This window comes from Oryza glaberrima, chromosome 7 (genome assembly GCF_000147395.1).
Source record: "Oryza glaberrima chromosome 7, OglaRS2, whole genome shotgun sequence".
In the NCBI taxonomy this organism is placed as follows: domain Eukaryota; kingdom Viridiplantae; phylum Streptophyta; class Magnoliopsida; order Poales; family Poaceae; genus Oryza; species Oryza glaberrima.
In genome coordinates, this window is record NC_068332.1 from 13,600,630 (window position 1) to 13,615,435 (window position 14,806).

The following is a 14,806-nucleotide window of genomic DNA, read 5'->3' on the forward strand; positions in this document are numbered from 1 at the left end:
TGGGGTTCCATAATGAAATGACCTTGAAAGCAATCTAGGATATTGGTAACGATAACAGATTTCTAGACATGTTGTATTTGAATGAAATGTTTTGTTTACCAATTTGTCTTGGTCGGTACCGTGCAGGCAGTAACTTGACCAAACCAGATTTAGCAACCGGGACACTTCATATTCTCCTAAATGTCATAATTTCAGTAACTTCATTTAATAACAGATTTCTATGCATATCTGTCGGAGATATGGGCCCGGGGGTATGCAAAGTGAGGGGAATCTACCTTTCCATCCTGCCGCGTGTCCCTACAGCCTGGTCCTACTCCCACATTCCGCGAATCGCAAGAGCGGCCGGGGGGGCCTCGGGGTGCTACGTCATGCCCCTCGGGCCCTTGCACCGCTTTGCCCCGAGGCCCTCGCCCAGCCGCCATTTGGCGGGGGGAACAAGCGAGGAGGGGCATTGTCATAATTTCAGTAACTGCCCCCTGCCGCATTTGATGCAGTGGGGCAGACGTGCGGCGTGCCCGACTGACGCGCGACGGTCAGGAATGACCGATCTGTGACCGGCCTGACGCCGGTCACGTCTAACTAGACAGACAGGCGTGCTCCCACGTCGCATCTGCTTTCGGCGGAGTGGAGGTAAGTATGACCCGTCCCATCGGAGGGTCATTTAGAGTTCTCCCCACGAGAGGGCGGCCACCACAAGTCTTCACTCATTAATGAGGGAATGACAGGACTGTCCCCCGTGTCAGGCGAGGGACGGCGCTGGGCCCCGCTCAAGGACAAGCTGCGGTTTAGCTTCCAGGCGAAGGCACGGGTCGAGATCCGGTCAAGGTAAGGTAGGCCCCCACCCGAGAGAAGAGTAGGTAGAGGCGGTGCATGTGGTATCCCCTTGAGGTATAAAAGGAGGACCTTGCCCACCGAGGAAGGGGACGACTCTTAGAAAATCAAAGCTCTAGGAGAAGGGAAGAGCGTTCTCCGGAGTTTAGGAACCCTTGTAACTCTCAGTCTAAATCCCATACACAGGAGTAGGGTATTACGCTTCGTAGCAGCCCGAACCTGTATAATCTTGTTGTGTGTGCACTAGCTAGCAGCCTTGGGGGCGGATACGTGATTTCCAGAGGCGAGCTTTTTCCCCCGGCCGAACTCACGAAAGGGGGGTCTCACGATCTCCCGCTAGAGAGGATCACTCCTCGACAATATCCATCCCAATTCCCTCAAAATGACCCAAAATAGCCCATACTACACAAGTCATATATATATTATTTTTGTACCTAAAAAAACACAAGTCATGACATATAATAAGTTTGCCCTCAGTTTTGCTCAGAAATTATGCATCAATTACCATCATTTGCAACTGCCCCCACCCCCAAAAGAAAGTATTTCAGTACAAGTGTAGAGGGTCTCTCCTCATTGGACCTAAAATATCCCAAAATTTTTGCAAACAACCATATAAGAACAAGTGTAGAGGGTCTGCCCTTATGCCAAAAAAACAAACAGCCATAGAAAAACATACCAAAACTCACATTTCCCCCAAAATAATTCAACCATCACATTGGACCCAAAATATCCCAAAAAATTTGCAAACAACTATATAAGAACAAGTGTAGAGGGTATGTCCTTATGAAGTAAAAAAATAGCCATAGAAAAATTGCCCACAACAATTCAGGGCAAAAATGGTATGTTCTTGAGCAATCATCACTGGCCATTCATCCATCATAGCCCACAATATTTCATCATCACAGCCCGCATCTAAACAATTTTCCCAACATCCCATTCTCCCCCAAATTCACAAATTCATCCATCACAGCCATATAAAAATTCATCAGTATCTAACACATATAGAAATGCACAAGTCATCACAGCCATATAAAAATTCACCACTAGGTAACACATATAAAAATGCACAAGTCATCACAGCCATATAAAAATTCATCACTAGCTAACACATATAAAAATGCACAAGTCATCACAACCATATAAAAATTCATCACTAGCTAACACATATAAAAATGCACAAGTCATCACAGCCATATAAAAATTCATCACTAGCTAACACATATAAAAATGCACAAGCCATCACAGACATTAGCATCTAAACATTGAATCAACAAATAATCGCACTATCACATTATCGAATTTAAACATTATCATCGAATCATCAAATCATCAAATCATCACATATAACATGTACACAGCAAATCATCACATATAGTTTCATCGGTGAGGAGTACCTACCTTGCACGGTGGCGGGCTCGGTGAGGAGGTTGACGTGGGCTCGGGGACGGCGGTCTTAGGCGGCACCAGGCTTGGGGACGGCGTGGAGGGAGGCGCCGGGCTCGGGGACGGCGTGGAGGGAGGCGGTGGCCGTCGGGGAGGCCGGATCTTGAGCGGCCCCGGCCTCAGGGACGGCGGTCTTGCGCAACGGCGGCGGTCGGCAATCGGTAGAGGGAGGCAGCGGCGTGGAGGAGGTCGACGCGGCGGCTAGGACGAGGTCGACGGCCACCGTGGTCGGTGAGGTCGGATCTTCGAGGGAGGAGGAGGCGACAGCGTTAAGGACGAGGAGGCGGCAGCGGTCGGTGAAACGGCCGCGGCGTTGGTCTTGAGGACTAGGCGGAGAGGAAGCCGGCGGTGGCGGTCTTAGGCGTGGAAGACACGGACTTGGAGAGGAGGCCAGCGGTGGCGGCGGTCTTGGGTGCGGAGGAGGCACTGGCGACGGTGGATCTGAGAGAGTGAGAGTGTGAGAGAGTGAGAGGTGGTGTCGGCGGTGGATAAGGACCCATGGATGAGGATTGACTAAGTAAACCCTAGTCAATCCTCACGTCTATCGGGCAGACTACTATGCCCGATGCGGATGACACTCATCCGTGACGGGCGTTAGTACTCTGCCTAATACGGATGATACCTATCCGTGACGGGCATTAGAACTAAGCCCGTTAGTACTCTATCGGGCATAGTACTAAAGCCCGTCACAGATGACTTATTAAAATATTTTTAAGTTATAAAAATCATTTATAATTAAGTTCTACCTGATTTAAAATTGCTATTACATTTGATTTATCACATATAATTAACAAATGTCTTAATTACATAGTTTAAAATTCCTATTAATTTTTTAAAATCATATAATTGACAATTGCCTTTCTCACATATAGTTTAAAATTCCTATTAATTTTTTTAAAATCATCTAATTGACAAATGCATTTTTCACATATAGTTCAAAATTCATATTACTTTTTTCAATTCTTATAATTAACAATTGGCTATCTCACATATAGTTTAAAATAACAAGTATAATTTTTTAAAACCACATAATTAATAAATCCATTTCTTCAAAGAGTTTTAACTGGAATGGCATGAAACATATGCTATTCATTCATTAAGGCTCCAATACAAATTAAATACATCATTCACAGTGATATGCCTTCCGAATGGTCTGAACGAACGTATGCCACTTCGTCTTCGGGATCATCGTCAAGGTCGATCTGAGGTCTGACATGAAGATTCTTGTTGTATTCTTCTTCATCGATGACGTTGTCCAACCCCACAATTCTTCGCTTGCCATCCCTAACGACGTGCATCTTCTTGTTTGCGGGGTTTTTTATGTAGAAAATCTGTTCGACCTGCTTCGCTAGTACGAATGGTTCGTCTGCGTATCCAACCTTGGCCAGATCCACTAATGTGAAGCCTTCCTTGTCGACCTTGACACCTGTGCGGATATTCACCCAACTGCAACGAAACAAAGGGACTTTGAAGTTCAGATAGTTCAGCTCCCATATCTGCTCTATGCGGCCATAGTATGTGCTCGATCCAGCCTGATACTGATATGCATCTATACGGACTCCACTGTTTTGCACTGTGCTTTTCTCATCTTGTGTGACGGTGTAAAATGTGTATCCATTGATATCGTACCCTTGCCATGTGTCAACATCCCAAGATGGACCCCTTGCCAACCTTTGTAATATCTCACTTGGGCCATCAGTCGACCGTGCTACACGATCCTTGAACCATTCGTTGAATGTCACACCCTAAAAATCCTAAGTATATAAATTGTTGTTTAATTGGAATTATTAGAAATGATTTTAAAAGCCTAGAAGAGAAGATCTAATTTTAAATAATAAATTCCAATATAAAATGGGGTCAGATAAAATTTCATTAAATACTTTGCTTGATTCTATAGTTCCTAGAGTTTTCTGGGATTTATTTGAGCCAAGGAAGTATTTTTAATAAATGGAATTGCATTTCATGAATAATTTAAATTGGAAAAGGTTTTAAAAGTCCTCTTTTGGCTTTGGGCAGAAAGTCGGCCCAAAACCTTCCCTCTCTCTCCTCTTCGGCCCAGTCAGCCCGCAGCCGCCCGCGCGCGCACGCTCGGCCGCTGACAGGTGGGTCCCACCTGTCAGACTCGTCGTCCTCCTCGCGCCGAAACCCTAGCCGCGCCGCGCCGCCGCTGCCTTTCCAATTCGGCCGGTGAAATCATTTGAGGGGAAATGCTCCCCGGGATCTTCTCTACCTTTTTCCTTTTGGAATCGATCGCCAATTCGGTTTGGAAATCCGTGGATTCGAGTTCGATTCGGATCGATCTCTCTCCTCCGAACCCTAAACCTTCCATCGCGTCGCCGGTCGCCGTGGGCCTTCGTAGTCGCCTCCTTGCCCCTATAAAAGGACCCCCGGTGTCTCCGCTATCCGTCGCCACCCTCGCCTTTGCCCGCCGCCGTCTGTAGCGCCCTAGCACCGTGCAGCCGTGCGCCGCCGTCGCCGCCGCAGCTCCAGCCGTGCGCCGCCGTCGCTCCGGTCGTCGTCGCTGCTCGGGGAGGTCACCGTCGTGGTCACCAAGCCGTCGCCGATCTCGTCCACCCCTCCGTCGTCGCCGTAGGTTGCCGGAGCATCGCCGTCGTCGTCAAGCAGAAGGTCGCCGCCGCTTCTTCCTCGACGCCGTAGCCGTCCGTTGATCTTCTGCCGTTGTTTTGGTCACCGGTGAGTTCGCCACGTCGCCCTCTATGTGTTGGTGTCCTCCGTTCGCGTCGTCGCGCCGTCGTTCGCCGGCGAGCTTGTGCGCCCGAGCCGCTACCGGTGATGACGTCATCGCCGACGTCATCGTTGCCGTCCGTCGTAGACCGGTTGTAGACTGTTAGATCTTGGCCGTTCGTTGTGGATAGGATCGATCTCGGCCGTTCGTTTCCGTGAGCCGCCGCCGTGCACCCGGTCCACCGCGAACCCTAGCCACTGACGCAGTAATTCCCTTTTCCTTTTCAAAAATAATTCATTATTGGATCATAATTCAATTAAAACCCATATAAGTGTTTTAATCCGATTTAATCTTTAAAAATTCATAACTACTTCATCTTAGCTCGGATTTAGTTGGTTCAAGTCTCTAATTTTTTCTAAAATTGAGATCTACATGTTAAAAATATCCACATGTACTGTTCATGCTTGTTTATGTGCTGTTTTGGTGATTTTGCTCTTTTCTCTTTAGATTCCGACGTTTCCGGAGAGTCTGAGTTTGCAGGAGAAGATTTTGAAGAATTCCAAGGCTAGCAAGGCAAGTCACACAGATCCCAAACAACCTTTTGAGCATGTTGATCCCGTTTAAAGCTATTGTTTCTATTCAACTATTGCATTTATTTTCGAATGTCATTGGGTGGAATTAACCTATTGTTTGTTATAGCCCTTTTGTTCTTGATTACTTTATTCCTTGATACCTTGGGTTATTATAACTTGACTAGTTGGGCTTTATATATTGGTTCAGCTAGATATTAGATATGATTGCTTAGCCATGCTTAGAAACATTAGCACACTATGGGGATAACTTATGACTCACTATTATTTAATGATGGCTTAATGATAGCTCATGATGGTTAATCATGATTGGTTAATTAATTAAATTGCCAACTAAAACCTGATAATGGTGGGTTGTGAGCACATGGTTTTGATGGTCGTGCTCATGACAATTAAGGACCGGTTCATGAGTTTCGGTTGTGAAACATTAACCGTGCCAACCACAAGCCAGCGTGGGCAACGGCTTTACCTTTTGTATAGCATGGTTCATTGCGGGGCACCGGACTGAGAAGTGGCGGAGATAAGCCCACGGGGGTCGCTAGGGAGTCCATGCCTTGTTTATAAGGGGGTGATTATGATCCAGGAATGGTGCGCTGTGGTGGATTGTGTTGTGCGAGGGGTACTGTCACTGCTCCTTTCTGAGGTACCGTGGTGGTATTGAGACGCATGGTGACATGTTGTGGGGCTGTGTCTTGTGGGTACAGTGGTACACCTCTGGCCAGAGTAAAACTGTTCGAATAGCCGTGCCCGCGGTTATGGGCGGGTCTAACAATGTCTTTCGTGATTAGTTTCACACTTCTCACCATAATAAAAGATGCTATAACTGGTAATAATTTGATTAGCTCCTGGTTTGGAATGGTATATTCCTAGTTTGGAGATAGAACTGTGCAGCCGGGATGGTTGTTCAGAATGGTTGGGCCTATGTAACAGGGTATGTTGTATAGCGTTGGATTAATATTGTTTAATTACTACTTAACTATTTTATTAAATTCTGAAATGTTTATTAAATGCTGTTTATGCAAATGAAACCCAACTATGCCATCCTTTGTTATCCTGTGCACTTGCATATTTGCTGCGTGGCTTGCTGAGTATGTCATATACTCACCTTGCAATCATTCCTCAGAGGAGGAGTTCTACAGTGATGCTGATGGTGTGGAGGATTAGGTGTAGCCCTGTTCAAGCTGCCTATGGAGTGGAGTCGTCTGCGCCGTTTATCTTATTTTTTCCGCTGCTTAGATCTTTATTGATTGAGAGGAACCATCTACCCCTGTAATGACATTTTATTCGCTTATTAATTAGAGTAATAATTGTACTCTATTATCAATTTGTTATTGTGTGCCTCGGCTGATTCCTGGACGAGGGTTCACACACATGTAAGCGTTTGGAATTTTGGATAGAAATTCCGGGCGTGACATTGAAGCAAGCACCATGTTCTCTGTTGATCCAAATATCTGATCGACCAATATTGTCCTGAAGGTCCTGCACTAAATGCTCCTCAAAGTATGGGGTTACTTCAGCCATATGTTGCAGCACTGCGAAATGAGCCTGCGCATAGGAAGCTTGATCGGGAACAATTCTTTTTCTGCCAGTTGTGCCGACACCTACCAACCTTCCTTCGTGGCGAGACGTAGGAACTCCGATAGGATCAGTCTCGGCCATGTAATCGATACAAAACTCAATGGCTTCCTCGGTCGTGTAACCTTCAATGATGCTCCCCTCTGGTTTTGCTCTGTTTCAAACGTAGGACTTCAAAATTCCCATGTACCTCTCGAATGGCCACATTTCTCTCATAAAAGCTGGTCCACATATTTTTGTTTGCTTCACTAGGTGAACAGTGAGATGAACCATGATATCGAAGAAAGCCAGTGGAAAATACATCTCCAAGTGACACAGGGTACTGACAATATCGGCCTGCAACCCATCTAGGTCTTCTGGATCTATAATCTTCTGACCGATTGCATTGAAGAAGGCACAAAGCCGTTGGATCATGTGACGGACTTGTGGTGGTAGAATGCCTCTTATAGCAACTGGCAAGATCTGTGTGATTAGCACGTGGCAATCGTGAGACTTCATTCCAACCAGCTTTAGATCCTCCAATTTAACGTACTTACTTATTCTCGCACAATAGCCCGAAGGAACTTTAATATCTGCCAGACATGATAGCATTGCGATCTTCTCATCCTTCGACAATGTGTGGCAAGCTGGTGGGAGGTACACTCTTCCTGTCTTCTCATCTGTAATAGGCTGAAGTTCACTGCGAATGTTCATCTCCTGTAGATCGACACGCGCATTCAACCCGTCCTTTGTCTTGCCAGGCATATTCAACAATAGCCCAAGCAAGCTATCGCACACATTCTTCTCTACGTGCATCAGATCAATGCAATGACGGACCTCAAGATCTTCCTAGTAAGGTAGCCGCCAAAATATGGATTTTTTCTAAAGGCGTGCCGTAGGGGGAGCCATCTCCTATGACCCATGTAAACCATCTTTCTTGATTTCTTCAGCCACCTACTGCGTGTATGTTCCATACAGTCAGAGCATGCCTTCTTTCCTTTCACGGTTTGTCCAGAAAGATTACCGAGCGCGGGATAATCATTAATGGTGTAGAACAATAGAACTCGTAGTGTGAATTTCTCCTGACCATATGCATCCCAAGTTTCCACACCCTCTTTCCATAGAATCTCAAGGTCATTGATAACAGGCTCCAAGAACACATCGATGTCATTGCCGGGTTGTCTCGGACCTTGGATTAACAAGCACAACATAATATATTTCCTTTTGAAGCACAACCATGGGGGGAGGTTATAGTTTGCAATAAGAACTGGCCAAGTGCTGTGAGAACTGCTCATGTCTCCGAAAGGATTCATGCTATCTGTACACAAACATATCCTCATATTTCTGGGGTCGGCAGCAAAGTCTTTGTGCTTTCGATCGATATTCCTCAATTGAATCGAATCCGTAGGGTGTCTTAGCAAACCGTCATTCCTTCTCTCTGTGGCATGCCAACATACTATCTTTGCTTCATTGGGGTTGGCAAATATTCTCTTGAAACGATCAATGATTGGTAGATACCACACAACCTTCGCCGGACCACCCCGCTTTGACTTCTTTCCCTCCCCCGCGATCTTCTTTCACTTGTATCGAGAAGCCTTGCAGACAGGACAAGCATCTAAGTCTGCATATTGCTTATAGTACAATATGCAATCGTTTGGACACGCGTGAATTCTCCGGACCTCTAACCCTAAGGGACACATAACCTGTTTTGCTTCATATGTTGTCTCGGGCAATGTGTTCTCCTGAGGAAGCATGTCCTTCAGTATTCCCAAAAGTTCTGTAAAACTCTTGTCTGACCATCCACTACTAGCCTTCAACTTCATTAGGTCTAATGTTGCTGATAATTTGGTGTGCTTTGGCTTGCATCCTGCATATAGAGGAGTTTCCGAGTTACTGACCAACCTGCTGAACTTCATTGAATCTCTTTCGTTCATAGCTGGGTCATCAACGTCACTTAACATGTCTTGCAGCATATCAGGGTCCACATCAACCATTTCACCACCCAATGGAGATGGGACAAAAATGTCATGCTCTTCTTCATCTCCTTCATGATTGTCTGCACCACTTCCATCTGCAGCTGCACCATCAGTACCCAGATCTTGCTCTCCATGCTTCACCCAGCATGTGTATTTCTTCATGAATCCCCGGCGTATCAAGTGAGCGTGTACTTCCTGTTCATCGTCCAACCAAATCTCATTCCTGCAATCACTACATGGACAACACATGTACTTGTCATTTCTTCTTATCCTATCCTCCACTGCGGCTTTCATAAAACTTAATACGCCATCTCTATACTCCTTGTACTGACGCCTCAAGCCAGTCGTGTACATCCAACTTCGATCCATCGCTGAACAATGAACAAAATATTAGTTAACTTCTCATCACATAAGTATTACTAAATTAATAGGAAATGATTAGTACCCTTTTACTTACTTTTATGATTTTCCAGTTTTTGTTTGCAAAAAAATTACAAAAATTCGCCCTCTTCAACCTCCCACCAAAATAGTGAATAGTGGGATAACTACAGACAACGGACTACTGGAGTATATATAGTATGCAAAGTATATCTCAATCGGGACAAAAAAAGTCATCTCTAACGGGCGCACACTAATCTCTAACGGGCAGAAATAGAAGCCCGACACCGATAAGAGTCATCGGTGACGGGCATTCAGGCCATCTCAATCGGGCCTTCTTTGGAGCCCGTCACCGATGACACTCATCTGTGACGGGCTCAGTATTTGGGCCCGATTAAGATAGTGGAGGTCATCTCAATCGGGCCTAACTTCGAGCCCGTCACAGATGAGTGTCATCGGTGACGGGCTATAGGAATATGCACCCCGACGAGTACATCTACAACGGCAAAAATTTAGGCCCGATTGAGATGACTTCATTCTGACGACCCAAGTTGCCCAGGCATGTGATGGGCCGTCACAGATGAGAGGATCTGTACTAGTGTAGACACAATGGAAGATAGGGCTACAACTGCAGCGGCTGTCCCCCTGTTGAAGAACTTCAGTAGTGTTGGCCTTAACATTGGCTAGGGAAATAGAAGGGAGTGGCTGACTACCATGCCCTCACACTAGGCAATGATAGGCCGCCTCACGTCTTGGGGGCAGTGATCCCTATTCACCGCGCGCCCATGTGGATTAAGCAGGGATGCGTGGCAAGCTATTGTCTTGCCCTACATGGAGTGGGTCCTACTCGAAGCAGCCCCGAGGCACCGGTGGATTGGATGGGATAATATGACGAGCTCACACTATGCCTAGCTCACGGTGGTTCCTGCTAGGGCCTATCCCTAGGTTGAGCAAGCAGGCGAGAAGATGAGTTAGTGAAATGAGGTAACATACCTAATGCTAATACGAATAAAATCTCTCCTCGAAATTTAGTCCCGTGGTGTTCCCTAGAGAAAGTATAAGGGGAGAGTGGGAAGGTACCAAGGGTGAGGAGATCGGAACCAGGGTGGCTTAGGAGAGACTTCAACACATTTAATCAAGTTCTTAGTAAACCTAGAAGAGAATAGAAGCGAAACTACTCTGTGTAGCTGATATACTTGTAAGATCCTTTAAGGACAACAGCAGAAGTAGGGTATTAAACCTTCGGGTTGTACGAACTTGTACACGTATTTGTGTTCATCTATTCCTCGTTCTCTAGAGGGGCCTAAGCCCCTCACTCTCACGTTACTAGCTCCCCAACAGAATTCACAAAGAGGGTGGTGATGTCGAATCACTCCGTGACACCTTGAGCACGTTGTCTGCAATCCGCAGCATCACCCAGAGATGCGTTGCTCAGAGGAGGTAGATGTCGTCGTATGAGCACCCAGAGAGACCCCTCTGGGTGAATGCGCGCCAGTTTGTCCTAGTCTCGGTAGGCAAGCTAGGATATCCTTTAACACTATAGAGACTAGAAACAACGATAAATTGAAAGATTGAGGGGTGAATAGACTTGGGGCGTAGATAGCAAGGAGGGAGATGTAGAATATAGAGGGTATGTGTAATGGATTGATTTTATGATTGATTAGTGTTTATTAAAGTCGGACTTGGTCTCCTATTTATAGGAGGGGTGGTCTTGTGTCCCTAGAGTTTTTTTCATGTCATATTAGGCTTAGTAATCAATTATGACTTGAGAAATCCTTGTTTCAAATAAAGAAACACGACAAATATATACTTAAATTGGACTTGAGATCTAGAGTCTGCCAATTGGTCTGACCCTATACCTGAGGTTGGTTCGACCAAAGGCCGTAGGTCAGTCCGGCCTTGCACGGAGGGTCTGGCTTGTTCTCAAATTTTGCCACACTTTTCTAAACTTTGACCCTAGTGCCAAATTTGGCAATCAATAGGTGGCTCTGTCAGATCCCCACTATAAGGTCTATACTCCGACACCCTCCCAAACAACCTTTAAATTTATGTAAGTTAACCCAAGGCATGTATACACACTTAACATTTAGTTCCTCTGTTTTACATTCCAAGACGTTTTGGGTTTTCATAAACTCATGCATGGATTTATGTATGTACTTTATATTTGTGTTCAAATTAATATCGATGTTAGTGAATGTAGAGGAGGGATGAAGAGGCTAGAACGTCTTATGATATGATGGAATGGAGGGAGTAATAGACAGAGATTTGAAAAAGAGAGAGAATTATAAAACTACACCAAATGTCACGCTGAATTTAAGGGAAATAAAACCAATGAAGAAACACACAAAATTCCTATTGAATCCCATCCACTTTCACTATACATATCCGGATAGCACAACAGACAGCCCCATCTTTTCGTTTATGCTTATACTTATCAGCCAAAATTTAAATTTTTAACCTTAAATTTGAAGTTGATTTTGAGGTTTTTTTTATCGAAGTTTATTTTTCAGCCTTTGCTTTTAGGGCGCTAAGAACATGTATGTAAAAGTTTTATTCACAAATTACTTATCGTTTGCAAATATGCCGTTTGGCTTATTCCAAGCCAAACAATGGGGAAAGCATTAGTACAAATGACATTATTTTGAAACCAGTCAACAAGCAGGACAAGTATATAAACAAACGATCGGCCAAAAGCTAGCCATACACATTTGTTCATATTATTTGTAGTACACACCATCGTATTCGTATAATATAGTTTAGGACAGCGCCACGTACCATGGAATGGCTTCCGGCTTTCCGTTGCCAGGAAGCAGCACTCTGCTCTTGAGGGGGGCTGAGATGGCTGGAATAGATTTGAAATTGAAAGTGAAAAGGAGTTTTGTCAGTAGACAGTACATATCACTTGCTCTAGGCAAATAAAATAAATTTGCTTTATTGTTATTTCTAGTAAATACACAGAGCAAGAGTAAGGACTGAGAAAGCCGGAATTTATATTCCATTATCTGAAAAAGAATATGTTCGGAGAAAGAAATTTACTTGTCAAAATGCCAGCCACAGAGATCGTGTTACGCCGTAGATGATGAACGACAGGAGAGCCAGAACTATACCGTCTATTGTTGTTAAGGCCAACCAAGTAGTATAAAGAAAAACAAAAGAAAGCACACACCTCGCCTCACATCATTTACCTTTTGCTTATCACCGTACTTTAAATTTAAATTAAAGTTTGTTTTGAGTTTTTTTAGTATAGATTATTTTTTATATTAGCTTTTTAAATCGATAAAAACATATATAAAAGTTTTAACAATAAAGTAGTTTAGTTTCTTTGTTTATGTTTTTGGTGGCCTGCTGTAAATTGGTAATGAGCCGCAACATAATTGGTGCTGCTTATTGTAACAAGCTAGCAAGCCCCACGTAAGACCAAAAGTTTAATGGTACTTCCTCCGTTTCAAAATATAAGTCATTCTAGCATTTTTTATATTTATATTGATGTTAATGAATTTATACATATATATATATATCTATCTAAATTTATTAACATTGAATGACTTACATTGTGAAACGGAGGGAGTAGTAGACAGTAGATGTTCACTTCTTTCTCCACACGCTTTCTCTCATTTATGCATTTAATATTTTTATTTTGGAGTATGTTTAAAGCAAGCTTTTGCATCAGAACTAACCCTTCTCGTTTTTATGTAAGCTCATTAAACACTATTAGTGTCTTTTTTATTTTTCTGTGAAATTATGTTTTTTATGTTTTCTTGGAAATTAATTTACTGCTACTATGTTTCTGTTTTTGAGAAATTTGGAAAGACATAAAATCCTAATAACAATATTACACAAACATATGTATTTCTTGAGGCTATCCAAGACGTTTCGTAATTTTTTGGAGCCGTAGTGTCAAATAGCTATGTCTAAAAATTTAGATGAATTATTTGAATTATTACCAAACCTGAAGGCAAATCAAACCACTCATAAAGTTGGTTTTATCTCGATACTAGAAATCAATCCAAAGACAAAATGCTAGCTGGAGACAAATACACAGAGACCTGAAAATAGACAAATACACAGAAACCTGAAAATAAACGCAGAATCTAAAAGATATGACGGCATGCTGGAACAATAAAATGTAACTATGGCGCAAAATAAGCTTTTTCAACTTCGATCACAGCGTTACACGGATCCTGATCAACGCAAGCAACGAAAAGAGCTTGGCTACCATTAATTACCACCTCCGTACACAAATAAATATGGCTCTAACGTTTAAGATTTCTTCATAAATAAGTATAAGTATTTCTAAACCACCGTATTTATAGCTTACTTATAGTTATATCATTGGACGTGATATTTCTCAATCAAGTAAATTACTAGGCTCTCTACAGCAAGTAAATCATGTATTAGGTGCGTACGGCAGCAAGAGTGTAATCCTATTACTTAATCGATAAATCTCTTTGTTCCAAAAAAAAAAGTAAATTACTAGGGCATCAAAATAATTTCATATCACCTTTAGGTTTTTTTTGAAAAAAAATCCTTTAGAAATGTTTGTATTGAAAGGACACAAGCAAGAAAAAAGTTCAACAGAGTAACCACAAAAGCAATTTTGTCACTAGCTCACTGCCTACCGGACATTGAAACAGGGAAAAACAGATATACTTCTTAATGACTTAAGACATCGTCATATTGAGCTTAAGGCCTTTCATAGTGCAATTAAAGCACGCATAGGAGGAACCTCACAGTGAGATGAGATGGGTGGTCCAAACCTCCTCTCTTCCCTCTGTAGGGTTCTCTTCCCTATACAGGCTTTTCATGTGAGGAACTCCCTTATTCACTAGGTCCCGAGAGACCTAACAAAACCATGGTCCCGCACCTTCTCTCTTCCACGATGGGACCAGTCCTACGTGGCGCAACGAATCCAGGCGACACGGTGACGCACTATGAATGGTCTATGGGCATAGCTATTTCCGTGGTTTTAGTAGAGCATACTTAACGGGATGCTAAACTATGTTTTTCATAAAGTTTTCTTAAAGAATTATGAAAAACTATTTTTCAAACTTATAACAGTCATTATTCAATTAATGTTGTGCTAATTACTAATCTCGTTTTCTTATTCGCGTGAGCATGCTAGAGCTAACTCAAATCCGTTATTAAAACTGCTCTAATAGACACACGTTTGAATCCTTGGGACTTACTTCATAAGTTACTAAATGAACTATTGAACTGAATTTGAGCAGTAAAATGAAAAGGAAAAAGTGATAAAAATGGATTAAGATCGAGAGAGAGATGATAAGGATACTGAAGAGGTCGTAGCGCTCCTACCAATCCAAGCCGTACAGCCCCAAGGTGACGTTGTA